Source organism: Chrysoperla carnea, chromosome 3, assembly GCF_905475395.1.
Source record: "Chrysoperla carnea chromosome 3, inChrCarn1.1, whole genome shotgun sequence".
Taxonomy (NCBI): Eukaryota; Metazoa; Arthropoda; class Insecta; order Neuroptera; family Chrysopidae; genus Chrysoperla; species Chrysoperla carnea.
Window position 1 is genome coordinate 71,538,793 of NC_058339.1, and position 12,830 is coordinate 71,551,622.

Here is a 12,830-nt window from a genome sequence, read left to right on the forward strand (position 1 = left end):
ATTAGTTTTGTTAATGTTTCAAGAAGGAGAAAATTTTACTAAAATAGTGAATAAAGTTTTCAATACAATAAACTTGAGGTAAAGCAGTTCGAAACTTAAAAGGAAGTATTATCTTTCCATGATGAACATTTTTAAATTCTTGTATTGGTACAACAAATTGTTCTTTTGGTAAATCAATTTCCTCCTCTAATACAAAGACTCCTATGCTCTTTGCTCTAATATTTGACGATCAATACTTTAAAAGAATAATATTACATTCCATTTAAGATTCGACGAAGAAGACTAATATTATAAGACGACCTCTAATTTTATAAGATCCTGATATCCGTAAAAGCTACTCAAAAAAACATGTTCAATGTTTCATTCGTAACTGAAAAAATGGGGTTGTCATACATTGTGTACCTTGTATACATTCGCATAAGTAAAGGACCTTCAGTTAGGAATCAACATTATTCTAGACACCAAAACATAAGAAAGTTTGGCACATACACGCAAATTGGGGTATTAAACAAAATGGTGGAAGGTAAGGAAATTTTTGGAATATTTGTTTATATAGTTTATTAAAAAATACTATATATAAATGTACGAGGATTGTCAGCTCCTGATAAAGACAAAAAATCAATTTCTACAAGTCTGCCAATGATGAGGGGACATTTACAACCACAAGTAACAGAAAATATATATAAAATAACATGCATAACGCATTAATGCATAGTTACAAATTATTAGTAACACAAAGAGAACAACTTTTTACAGTCTGCCATGTATTTCAATAAAAGGCAAACTTCAACATAACAATATGGGTTAAAGAATTAGCTTGTACACGAGAAAAGCGTCTGTCAATAAATTTTTAGTGAATTGAACAGTCTTGCCTTTTGTTCTTTTGAATGGCAGATGATAAAAAGTTATCTTTGTTTTACAAACATTTGTTAACTTTTAACTATGCATTAATGTGTTAGGCGTGTTATTTTATACATTTTTCTGTTGCTTTTGGCTCTATATATTACCCCGACACATTGGCAGATTGTAAAAATTGAATATTTTTTTCTGTCACTAGCTGAGCTGAGAGTCTAAATGGCATATCCTCTCCAACGAAATACCCGTGTGGTGAAAATCTTCAAATTGCTTTCTTCTGAGAATCTCCAAAACATTTCAGTATATTTTAGAACAGATTCACTGTTCGAAGTATAAGTGGATGGTGAGTATAATACAATGTTTTGGAACTGTAGAAAAACTCGTTAAAGATACAGAAGAGGTTAAAAAAATAATTCAGTTCAAAGTCAATATAAGTTTAAGTTGATGGACAATTTTTTAGGAACATATTACCCTTAGATCTAGGTGTTAGGGATTCCTTTGTAGTGTCCGTCTTGTTTCTATCATTTAGAAAGTTTTAAAACTAATAGAAAGTTATTTGAATCTTCAAAGTTCAAAGGCAAATTGAAAAAAAAATTCAAAAACAATTTTCTGATTTCAAATAGGTAATTTAAATATCGACGAAATATGTTATTAATTTAATGATTACAACATAGGTGGCACTACGTACCTCAGCACTTTGTAAGTAAACATTTCACTTGCAAATAAAAAGTTTGATGGTTCATTTAAATAAGTTTGTGTGACATTTATAAAGTGTGAAAATTATTTATAAAATTGAATATTTGTTTTGATTGACTTTTAATTTTACGTTTTCTGCTTTATTTCGAAAGGTTTGTTTTATTTTTTTTTCTGTTTATATTCTCAGCCTGTTTTTTTTTTTGTTATATTTGTTTATTATGACATTTACTGCTAAAATGCATGTTTGGTTTAATTAGTAAATAGACAGTGGCCTATTTACTTGGTCTATTAACACCTATTTTTTATTATTTTAGTCCGGTATTCCGTTCAATATTTTTATTTTCCATTTAGGTTTATTTCATAAATCATGCCTAAGTTGACCTTCTTTTTCATGGTTATAAAATATCCAACATATTCAACATTTTTTTAATTTTTCATGAAATGTTTGTAGAGGTTAAATGGACATTTAAATACTTTATTGGTTTAATTAATTAATTTTTATCATAAGAAATTCATGATATCTTTGTTAATTCGAACGATGCATCATCTTGATTCGCCCTAAGGCTATTTAATATTCAAGTATGCAATTATATTATTTAGTCTTAATTATGATTCATTTACTTTCAATTATTAACATTTTGAATAGAATTGAATATCTTATAAAATGAATTGTATATCAATTTTCTATCATATGTAAACTAAAATATATTTCCCATATTCTTTATTTTATCACCTATTAGAATATTTGAGTCTTAGAAATATATTAAAGATTGAAATTACCAGGCTAGAGCCTGGTTTATGACACAAAAGAGGTTGTTACCCCTGTAGAAATTCGAATGTAGCTATTACTTATCTTTAGATTAACAACATTTTCCTTTACGAAAATTAATATAAGTGGGACGTATATTCTATCACGAATCCCGAGAAAATTTTTATCTAAAATCGGTGGATATCCATTTTTTTTTTATTCAAATAGGAAGACCCATTGAATAACAAATAGAAAAATCATAAAACAGGGTGTCAGACCAAACGTCCGATTTTTTAATTTTTTTTTCAATTATATTCCATAACAAAAAATTTCAATATCCAATTTTAAACTTGCCAAAATATTAGCAATTTCGGCCTCAGTGAAAGAAAACGCCCAACTTAAATTTTTAAAGATGTATTCTGTAAACCGTGTATTCTTATTGGTTGATTTTTATCTGTTGCTTAACATAATTTCATATTTCATACAACCTTGTAAATAAACCTAAAATTTGTAATATGTAGTACTTCCGGTCATATGAATCCTAAATTCAATAATTCATTTGATTGCGCCTATAAAAAAATAGTGAACCGGAAATTAATTGCAATTGTTATGCTGTACACAAATTTAATGAATCATTAGTTAACCATTGTGATTATAATTATTACAATTACATGTTATGTACAATACATTGTACTGCCTACTGTTTTAAATTTTACATATCGATTATTAATATAATATGTATTGGGCTAATAATAATAATATGGAGCTGGAGGCCAACGTATCAAATTACTATATTGTTATAATAAGTTAATATTGTTAACACTGTTCAATTGGTCAAGTAAAATTGGGTGCTTTAGCCTTCGGTAAGGTGATAATCCTTTCAGAACGGCTGAAAATTTGAGAGGCTGTTGTCAAAGGCAAATGTAATAACTTTTTGCTCTACGAAAATTTTCGAGGAAAGCCTAAAATTGTAAAATATCAAATGCGGACGGACGATTCCTATTTCTTCTCTATATATTATAAATGTGAAAGTAAGAATACTTGTTTTATTTGTCCGTTACGCTTTCACGCAAAAACTAGTGAATGGATTTGAATGAAACTATACAATAATATAGCTCATACATCAGACTAACACATGAGCTATAATTTATAAAGATAATTAAAAAAAATAAATTTAGTCTATGACATTTATGAGCATCATTTTCAACCATAAATCAAAGATTTTTGTAAAATTGTGAAACGAGAGACAATTCATGCTCACCTGTTCTGATACACTTAATGAATCAAAGACTGTATTACATTAAAAAAAATTTAATTCTGTACATTTATTTTATCTGTGTTAAACAATCTCTACACCTATTTCGAGTGTTATGAAAGAGGTAAAAGAAAGAGTAAGAGAGGAGGAGGCTATAACGCGGTCGTCTTTTATTTTAAGCCCAAAAATGAAATCCTGATTGGCTAGATTTTGGATGCAGCCGTACATTTTGCGTGAATACGTCTATGCATGAAGGGATACTCAGGAAATTCGAAGTACTTGAATTAATGTTTCAAAATAAGAATAATGAGTCTAAATACCGACTTTGTTCACTTATATCCTAACAGATGGCGTTAGTACATAGATATCATACTTACAGCCTTCGTTCAATTATGGACTAATAGCATTTAAGCATTTTAACGTCTCAGCATGACGGTGCCTGGTCTATCACTCGCAAAATCCTATGGTCGTCCCTAACTACCTAGTCTGTTTCTGAGGTTTCCAACATGAAGTGTCAAAATAAACGAAAAAGTTTAACCATTTTAAGTGATATTACTATAACAGTACATGTAATTACATATAATGTTATAGCTATAGCACTTAGAATGGTGAAACACGTACATTTTTTGTGACACAGAGTGTATGTAATAATAATAGTATATTTTATTTGACATTAAATCAATCTATAATAATTTTTACATAGTCGTTTTATCTCTTTTACTCTAATAAAATTATTGAATGTAAAGAGAAGGCATCGTGGTACCAAGTTATATTTTCTTTTTCCTGACTAAAAGAAACTTATCAATGAAACGGCTTAGTTCATTAAGAGTGTTAAGATCTTTACTGTTAAAAAGTTCGTACACTTCATACTTCGAGACACAAGTGGGTATTTTGGTTTTCATTTTCATAGAAGGCATACATACCGTCGCAATCGATGAAGAAATGATCAGCATCTTGAGGTCCATCGCATAAAACACACTTATTTACCGCTGATAGTTGATGGTTTGCGATCTCTCTAATCCATGTTCCCAATCTTAAACAAGATAGAGCTTCTTCTCTCTTGACTAAGATGATGAAAATAATACGACACAGTGATGTAAATTTCTGTAAAAAGTAAGCGTTTTCAACTCCATAATTTTACACATATTTAGTTGGATTAATCTATTTTTGACTGCATTATGAATAATTGTTTTTGTTTCTGGTTTTATACAAATCGCCTTCTAGTAGAAACATGATGTTAAGTTCTTCTATACAACTAAGAACTATTTTGCTCCATGAGTTATTCTCTAGGTTTTCATGCTGGAAAAAAGGCAAATGGGGTGCAATTTTCTCCGACTATTATGGCATAGTTTTACAAAAAAATTGAGGTATAACATTTCTATTTTACCTACTGTCTAAATATTGCCTAATTCTATGTTTAGAGTGTATGTGTATGACTGTGATTGTCGTTGACCACACTGAAATTTAAAGGTGGATTACGCTCATGGTTCTATGATATTTTATTTTGCATGTCAAATAATAAATGAATATGGTATTTCATCCGCGTTGATGTAAAAAAATGAAATTTTAGGGATTCACTTTTTTTACCTGTTTGTGAAAATTCTAGCGTAAAATTCAACTGTAGATAAAAAAGAATGAGTTGTTTTTTATCAAAACATTAGACGATAATGTACTGGATGAGTGTGTATGTATGTGTGTTTGCATTAAAATATGGTATAAATATATTTTTTTTCCAAACATAATATGCATAAAGTTTTTTTACAACATAAATATTTTGGAATTACAACAGCTTATGAATTTATAATAAAAGCTCTTTTATTCCTCATTTTATTTATAAAAATGTTGATAATGTTTACTATTTAAAATTGTGCATACATAACTTATTCCTTCATGGACTGACTCAGTTACATATGTCCTTACTGAAAACCGGATTTATATGCGAAAAATAACAGTAATATAATTAAAAGATACCGATCGAAAATAGCTTATAAAACACTGGTCAACAAAATTTGATTTTTTTTTGCCACATTGATGCGACATTTCTTATAGTTTTTGAGGATGCTGAATTCGAATTCAAATTCAGAATTTCTCTAATCCATAACGTTTTCGAAATTTTACAGTTCAAATAAGGAATAATTCATTTTTTGGTTATATTCGAAATTCCGTAACACCATTATGTAATTTTTTTTTCCTATGAAAAATTGGAAGATTCCCTATGCCTTCCCTCTTCCTTTAAAATACTTTTTGAATCATTCCGATATCCTTTTTGCTCGAGAAATCATATGACATTTATTATAGTTAAAATACCTATATATTGTATTACTACTAATATAAATATTTATGTACAATTTATTAATTCTATATATTATTACCTATTCAATTTATTGGAAGTCAATCGAAGTGTTTATTATAGAATAAAGAAAATCATTCGGCATTCGAAATGGAAATAGATTTCTTATATTAATTACGACTTAGAAAATATTACGTTATAATGGGTTTAACACCCCCCCCCCCTTAAGGGTATGTACAGATTTCTTAAAACAAATCTAAAGAGTATGAAAAATTCAATACGGATTTTGTTTTTAGTTGTTAAACTATCTTAGACAAAGTTTTTTTCCCCAATTAAGTTTTTTCACAATTTTTTTGATTTTAACGAAAACTGATGTTTGTGATTTACAAAATACATAGGATTTCTGGTGATGCTAAAAAAAAACTCGACCAATCGTTAAACGATTCGATTCGTGTATTTTCAGGTTATAATTGTTTATATTGAGCTATATCCCATTGCGAAATAAAAATGGTTTATGATTTTTTGGTTTTTTCAAAGAGTGGAAGGTCTACAATTGAAATTTACAAAATTTAAAAAACCCCCTATATTTTTTCGAGTACAGAATCCCAAATTTGCACTTGAAATATTGCTGAGAACACTCTCCATTACATTACTTTTCAAATGAAAAAAAAATCGGTCCATCTGTTTCGGCGCTACGACGTCAAAGGCAGACAGACACACATAGCGGTCAAACTAATAACACCCCTTTTTGTAAGTTTGGGGGCTATTAAAAAACAAAAATCAGGTTCATTTGATGATTGGTGGAACCTAGCACTAATATGTTTCATGAATGTGGAGGTCTGGTTTCGGAATTAAGCACATTAGTGATACTAGCGAAAAACTGACATCACAGCTGAAAAGAATGACCCAAAATTAGTGGGTTTCAAGAAAAATTCAAATAAGATCGGATCAAAATTGCCTGTGTTATTAAAAAAATTGAATTTTTGAACTTGATGACGTCATCAAAATTCAAAATATTTAATTTTGCTCTATTACATCGAAATTTTATCCAATTTATATAAACAAAGTATGTAATCCTACTAAATTTGGGCCATACTTTTCAAATTTTTGGTCAAAATTACCCTAGCACTTATAGGTTTCAAGAATGTGGAGGTCTGGTTTCGGAATTAAGCACATAAGTGATAACTAGCGAAAAACTGACATCACAGCTGAAAAGAATGACCCAAAATTAGTGGGTTTCAAAAAAAATTCCAATAAGATCGGATCAAAATTGCCTGTGTTATTAAAAAAAATCGAATTTTTGAACTTGATGACGTCATCAAAATTCAAAATATTTAATTTTGCTCTATTACATCGAAATTTTATCCAATTTTGATAAACAAAGTATGTAATCCTACTAAATTTGGGCCATACTTTTCAAATTTTTGGTCAAAATTACCCTAGCACTTATAGGTTTCAAGAATGTGGAGGACTGGTTTCGGAATTAAGCACATAAGTGATAACTAGCGAAAAACTGACATCACAGCTGAAAAGAATGACCCAAAATTAGTGGGTTTCAAAAAAAATTCCAATAAGATCGGATCAAAATTGCCTGTGTTATTAAAAAAATCGAATTTTTGAACTTGATGACGTCATCAAAATTCAAAATATTTAATTTTGCTCTATTACATCGAAATTTTATCCAATTTTGATAAACAAAGTATGTAATCCTACTAAATTTGGGCCATACTTTTCAAATTTTTGGTCAAAATTACCCTAGCACTAATAGGTTTCAAGAATGTGGAGGTCTGGTTTCGGAATTAAGCACATGAGTGATAACTAGCGAAAAACTGACATCACAGCTGAAAAGAATGATCCAAAATTAGTGGGTTTCAAAAAAAATTCCAATAAGATCGGATCAAAATTGCCTGTGTTATTAAAAAAATCGAATTTTTGAACTTGATGACGTCATCAAAATTCAAAATATTTAATTTTGCTCTATTACATCGAAATTTTATCCAATTTTGATAAACAAAGTATGTAATCCTACTAAATTTGGGCCATACTTTTCAAATTTTTGGTCAAAATTACCCTAGCACTAATAGGTTTCAAGAATGTGGAGGTCTGGTTTCGGAATTAAGCACATGAGTGATAACTAGCGAAAAACTGACATCACAGCTGAAAAGAATGATCCAAAATTAGTGGGTTTCAAAAAAAATTCCAATAAGATCGGATCAAAATTGCCTGTGTTATTAAAAAAATCGAATTTTTGAACTTGATGACGTCATCAAAATTCAAAATATTTAATTTTGCTCTATTACATCGAAATTTTATCCAATTTTGATAAACAAAGTATGTAATCCTACTAAATTTGGGCCATACTTTTCAAATTTTTGGTCAAAATTACCCTAGCACTAATAGGTTTCAAGAATGTGGAGGTCTGGTTTCGGAATTAAGCACATGAGTGATAACTAGCGAAAAACTGACATCACAGCTGAAAAGAATGATCCAAAATTAGTGGGTTTCAAAAAAAATTCCAATAAGATCGGATCAAAATTGCCTGTGTTATTAAAAAAATCGAATTTTTGAACTTGATGACGTCATCAAAATTCAAAATATTTAATTTTGCTCTATTACATCGAAATTTTATCCAATTTTGATAAACAAAGTATGTAATCCTACTAAATTTGGGCCATACTTTTCAAATTTTTGGTCAAAATTACCCTAGCACTAATAGGTTTCAAGAATGTGGAGGTCTGGTTTCGGAATTAAGCACATGAGTGATAACTAGCGAAAAACTGACATCACAGCTGAAAAGAATGACCCAAAATTAGTGGGTTTCAAAAAAAATTCCAATAAGATCGGATCAAAATTGCCTGTGTTATTAAAAAAATCGAATTTTTGAACTTGATGACGTCATCAAAATTCAAAATATTTAATTTTGCTCTATTACATCGAAATTTTATCCAATTTTGATAAACAAAGTATGTAATCCTACTAAATTTGGGCCATACTTTTCAAATTTTTGGTCAAAATTACCCTAGCACTAATAGGTTTCAAGAATGTGGAGGTCTGGTTTCGGAATTAAGCACATAAGTGATAACTAGCGAAAAACTGACATCACAGCTGAAAAGAATGACCCAAAATTAGTGGGTTTCAAAAAAAATTCCAATAAGATCGGATCAAAATTGCCTGTGTTATTAAAAAAATCGAATTTTTGAACTTGATGACGTCATCAAAATTCAAAATATTTAATTTTGCTCTATTACATCGAAATTTTATCCAATTTTGATAAACAAAGTATGTAATCCTACTAAATTTGGGCCATACTTTTCAAATTTTTGGTCAAAATTACCCTAGCACTAATAGGTTTCAAGAATGTGGAGGTCTGGTTTCGGAATTAAGCACATGAGTGATAACTAGCGAAAAACTGACATCACAGCTGAAAAGAATGACCCAAAATTAGTGGGTTTCAAAAAAAATTCCAATAAGATCGGATCAAAATTGCCTGTGTTATTAAAAAAATCGAATTTTTGAACTTGATGACGTCATCAAAATTCAAAATATTTAATTTTGCTCTATTACATCGAAATTTTATCCAATTTTGATAAACAAAGTATGTAATCCTACTAAATTTGGGCCATACTTTTCAAATTTTTGGTCAAAATTACCCTAGCACTAATAGGTTTCAAGAATGTGGAGGTCTGGTTTCGGAATTAAGCACATAAGTGATAACTAGCGAAAAACTGACATCACAGCTGAAAAGAATGACCTAAAATTAGTGGGTTTCAAAAAAAATTCCAATAAGATCGGATCAAAATTGCCTGTGTTATTAAAAAAATCGAATTTTTGAACTTGATGACGTCATCAAAATTCAAAATATTTAATTTTGCTCTATTACATCGAAATTTTATCCAATTTTGATAAACAAAGTATGTAATCCTACTAAATTTGGGCCATACTTTTCAAATTTTTGGTCAAAATTACCCTAGCACTAATAGGTTTCAAGAATGTGGAGGTCTGGTTTCGGAATTAAGCACATGAGTGATAACTAGCGAAAAACTGACATCACAGCTGAAAAGAATGATCCAAAATTAGTGGGTTTCAAAAAAAATTCCAATAAGATCGGATCAAAATTGCCTGTGTTATTAAAAAAATCGAATTTTTGAACTTGATGACGTCATCAAAATTCAAAATATTTAATTTTGCTCTATTACATCGAAATTTTATCCAATTTTGATAAACAAAGTATGTAATCCTACTAAATTTGGGCCATACTTTTCAAATTTTTGGTCAAAATTACCCTAGCACTAATAGGTTTCAAGAATGTGGAGGTCTGGTTTCGGAATTAAGCACATGAGTGATAACTAGCGAAAAACTGACATCACAGCTGAAAAGAATGACCCAAAATTAGTGGGTTTCAAAAAAAATTCCAATAAGATCGGATCAAAATTGCCTGTGTTATTAAAAAAATCGAATTTTTGAACTTGATGACGTCATCAAAATTCAAAATATTTAATTTTGCTCTATTACATCGAAATTTTATCCAATTTTGATAAACAAAGTATGTAATCCTACTAAATTTGGGCCATACTTTTCAAATTTTTGGTCAAAATTACCCTAGCACTAATAGGTTTCAAGAATGTGGAGGTCTGGTTTCGGAATTAAGCACATGAGTGATAACTAGCGAAAAACTGACATCACAGCTGAAAAGAATGACCCAAAATTAGTGGGTTTCAAAAAAAATTCCAATAAGATCGGATCAAAATTGCCTGTGTTATTAAAAAAATCGAATTTTTGAACTTGATGACGTCATCAAAATTCAAAATATTTAATTTTGCTCTATTACATCGAAATTTTATCCAATTTTGATAAACAAAGTATGTAATCCTACTAAATTTGGGCCATACTTTTCAAATTTTTGGTCAAAATTACCCTAGCACTAATAGGTTTCAAGAATGTGGAGGTCTGGTTTCGGAATTAAGCACATAAGTGATAACTAGCGAAAAACTGACATCACAGCTGAAAAGAATGACCCAAAATTAGTGGGTTTCAAAAAAAATTCCAATAAGATCGGATCAAAATTGCCTGTGTTATTAAAAAAATTGAATTTTTGAACTTGATGACGTCATCAAAATTCAAAATATTTAATTTTGCCCTCTCACATCGAAATTTTATCCAATTTTGATAAACAAAGTAATTTTTTAAATATGTAAACTATGCTTTATTTTCAACAGACAATGCCATATATAAAGTGCAAATTAAGCTATTATATTTTGCTTGTAAGATTGGCTTTTTAGATTAATTTAATATCCTAGTCCAAATTTCCGGTAAAGTATCTAAAGATCTCTGTTATGTTATTCGATAAATTGATTATGATTCAGGCTTTTTCGAATTTCTTGCATGTTGTTAGTATGTGCTTAACGCTGAGGTTTACATTGCATTAGGAGTAAAAGTATAGTCTGAAAACACTCGACTTTCCGATATTGAAGATTGAATAAGAAAGTTAATAGTTTCTTTAATTATTTTTTTTCCTTTTTTTTTCTGTTTTTTGTCTTTTTTAACTTTACATATTTTTATCTCACATTAAATTATTTTGATATTTTTCTGTTACTGGATTGTTATATTTATTTATAATCTGTTATAAGCACATCAATTGTATAGTTTCTGAGATATCTTCCAAAATCCTTTAGGAAAAAGAAATTTAATCGATTTCAGGCCACACTAAAATGTAAGAGTGATTTTTTCATTATCACTACTCGCCTATAGATTTTTATATTGCTTATTAAATTTTTTCTGAGTTGGTTCATGTATATTTGTATCTAACCAGAAAAACTAAACTTTGTACACTAGCTATACAATTTAGTTTTGTGTTTACTGTAGGTGCATTGTACAATCGTTTGAATTCGTTAGTTTTCCATATCATCTAGCGCCTACACGTATAAATGTAGGATGCATCCTAGTGATCCTAGTGCATGATGTACATCATATGCCGCCCCGCCCCGTTCTCATCCTACAATAAAAACAAAAATAACATAAAATCGTCTGTATATGTGTGTGTATGTATGTTAAAATAAAATGTTTTGATTTGATAGGCGAACTGGAAATATTTGAATTCATTTGCATATAAAATAAACAAATTGCAATTTCTCTCCATAATATTCAGTTTCTATCTTGATATGTGTTTATTGTTTCTATATGCTCGTTCCCGTCTAGCGTATTCGTTGACCTACTTTTAATTCTATATAATATTATCTAGTTGTTTCGTAATAACTTGTCCGATGTTAATTTATTATCTATAATCATTCTGGGAGCTGGCGTCAAAGCAGTGTACAGTTCGAGGATACAGTTTTTTTTTGTATTTACAATTCATGTCCAAAAATTTGGTTTCTGGCTTGAATCTGTTACAAGTGCAGTCAACATAAACGTGTTAAAAATAAAAATCTTAAAGATCATGCAATTTACACTAAAGTGTTGTTAGCTATTGGCGGTTTAAAAATTTGATCGATACATTGAATGTTAGATTAAATTTATTAAATAGACTAGCTGTGAACTACCAGCTTTGCTGAGCAACTTCAATTTACAAAGATTATTGTGTTAAAACCTTCACTTCATATGCCGGAATCCTAATTTTATTCCAAAAGCCCTAGCTGTGCCCTACCGCGCTTCGCTGTGGGACGTTACGGTTGCATAGAAATAGATGAGAAGTATCTAGTAAATTTTATGAAATTTACTAGATACTGACTGAACTGAGCTGGCTTTCATGTAACTTACAGTTTTTATGTACACATTGTGACCTTTTATTTGATATCAAGCTTGGATATATTTGAAAATATTCTATCGTTCATCACACTTTCACCCCATGTTTGTTTTGCGTTGGAGTTACAGTTTTGTAATGTACACGTCATGTTCTTTTATTTGATGTGCTTGGGTATATTTTAAAATATTTGATTGTTCATCCCCGCTTTTACCACACCCCCTCCCCCGAAGTTCAATAAACAATCTTT

The 12,830-nt window shown here is 29.6% G+C and overlaps 1 protein-coding gene across 1 annotated transcript in view; it reads left to right on the plus strand.

The window, feature by feature from the left end:
* The first annotated feature begins 1,584 nt into the window (after positions 1-1,584).
* Positions 1,585-12,830, plus strand: part of LOC123294670 (transmembrane protein 47) — a 348,412-nt gene continuing 337,166 nt past the window's right edge. The window contains exon 1 of the mRNA XM_044875776.1: positions 1,585-1,703. The gene's annotated coding sequence lies outside the window, so the exon portion shown is untranslated. The remainder of the gene's footprint in view (positions 1,704-12,830) is intronic.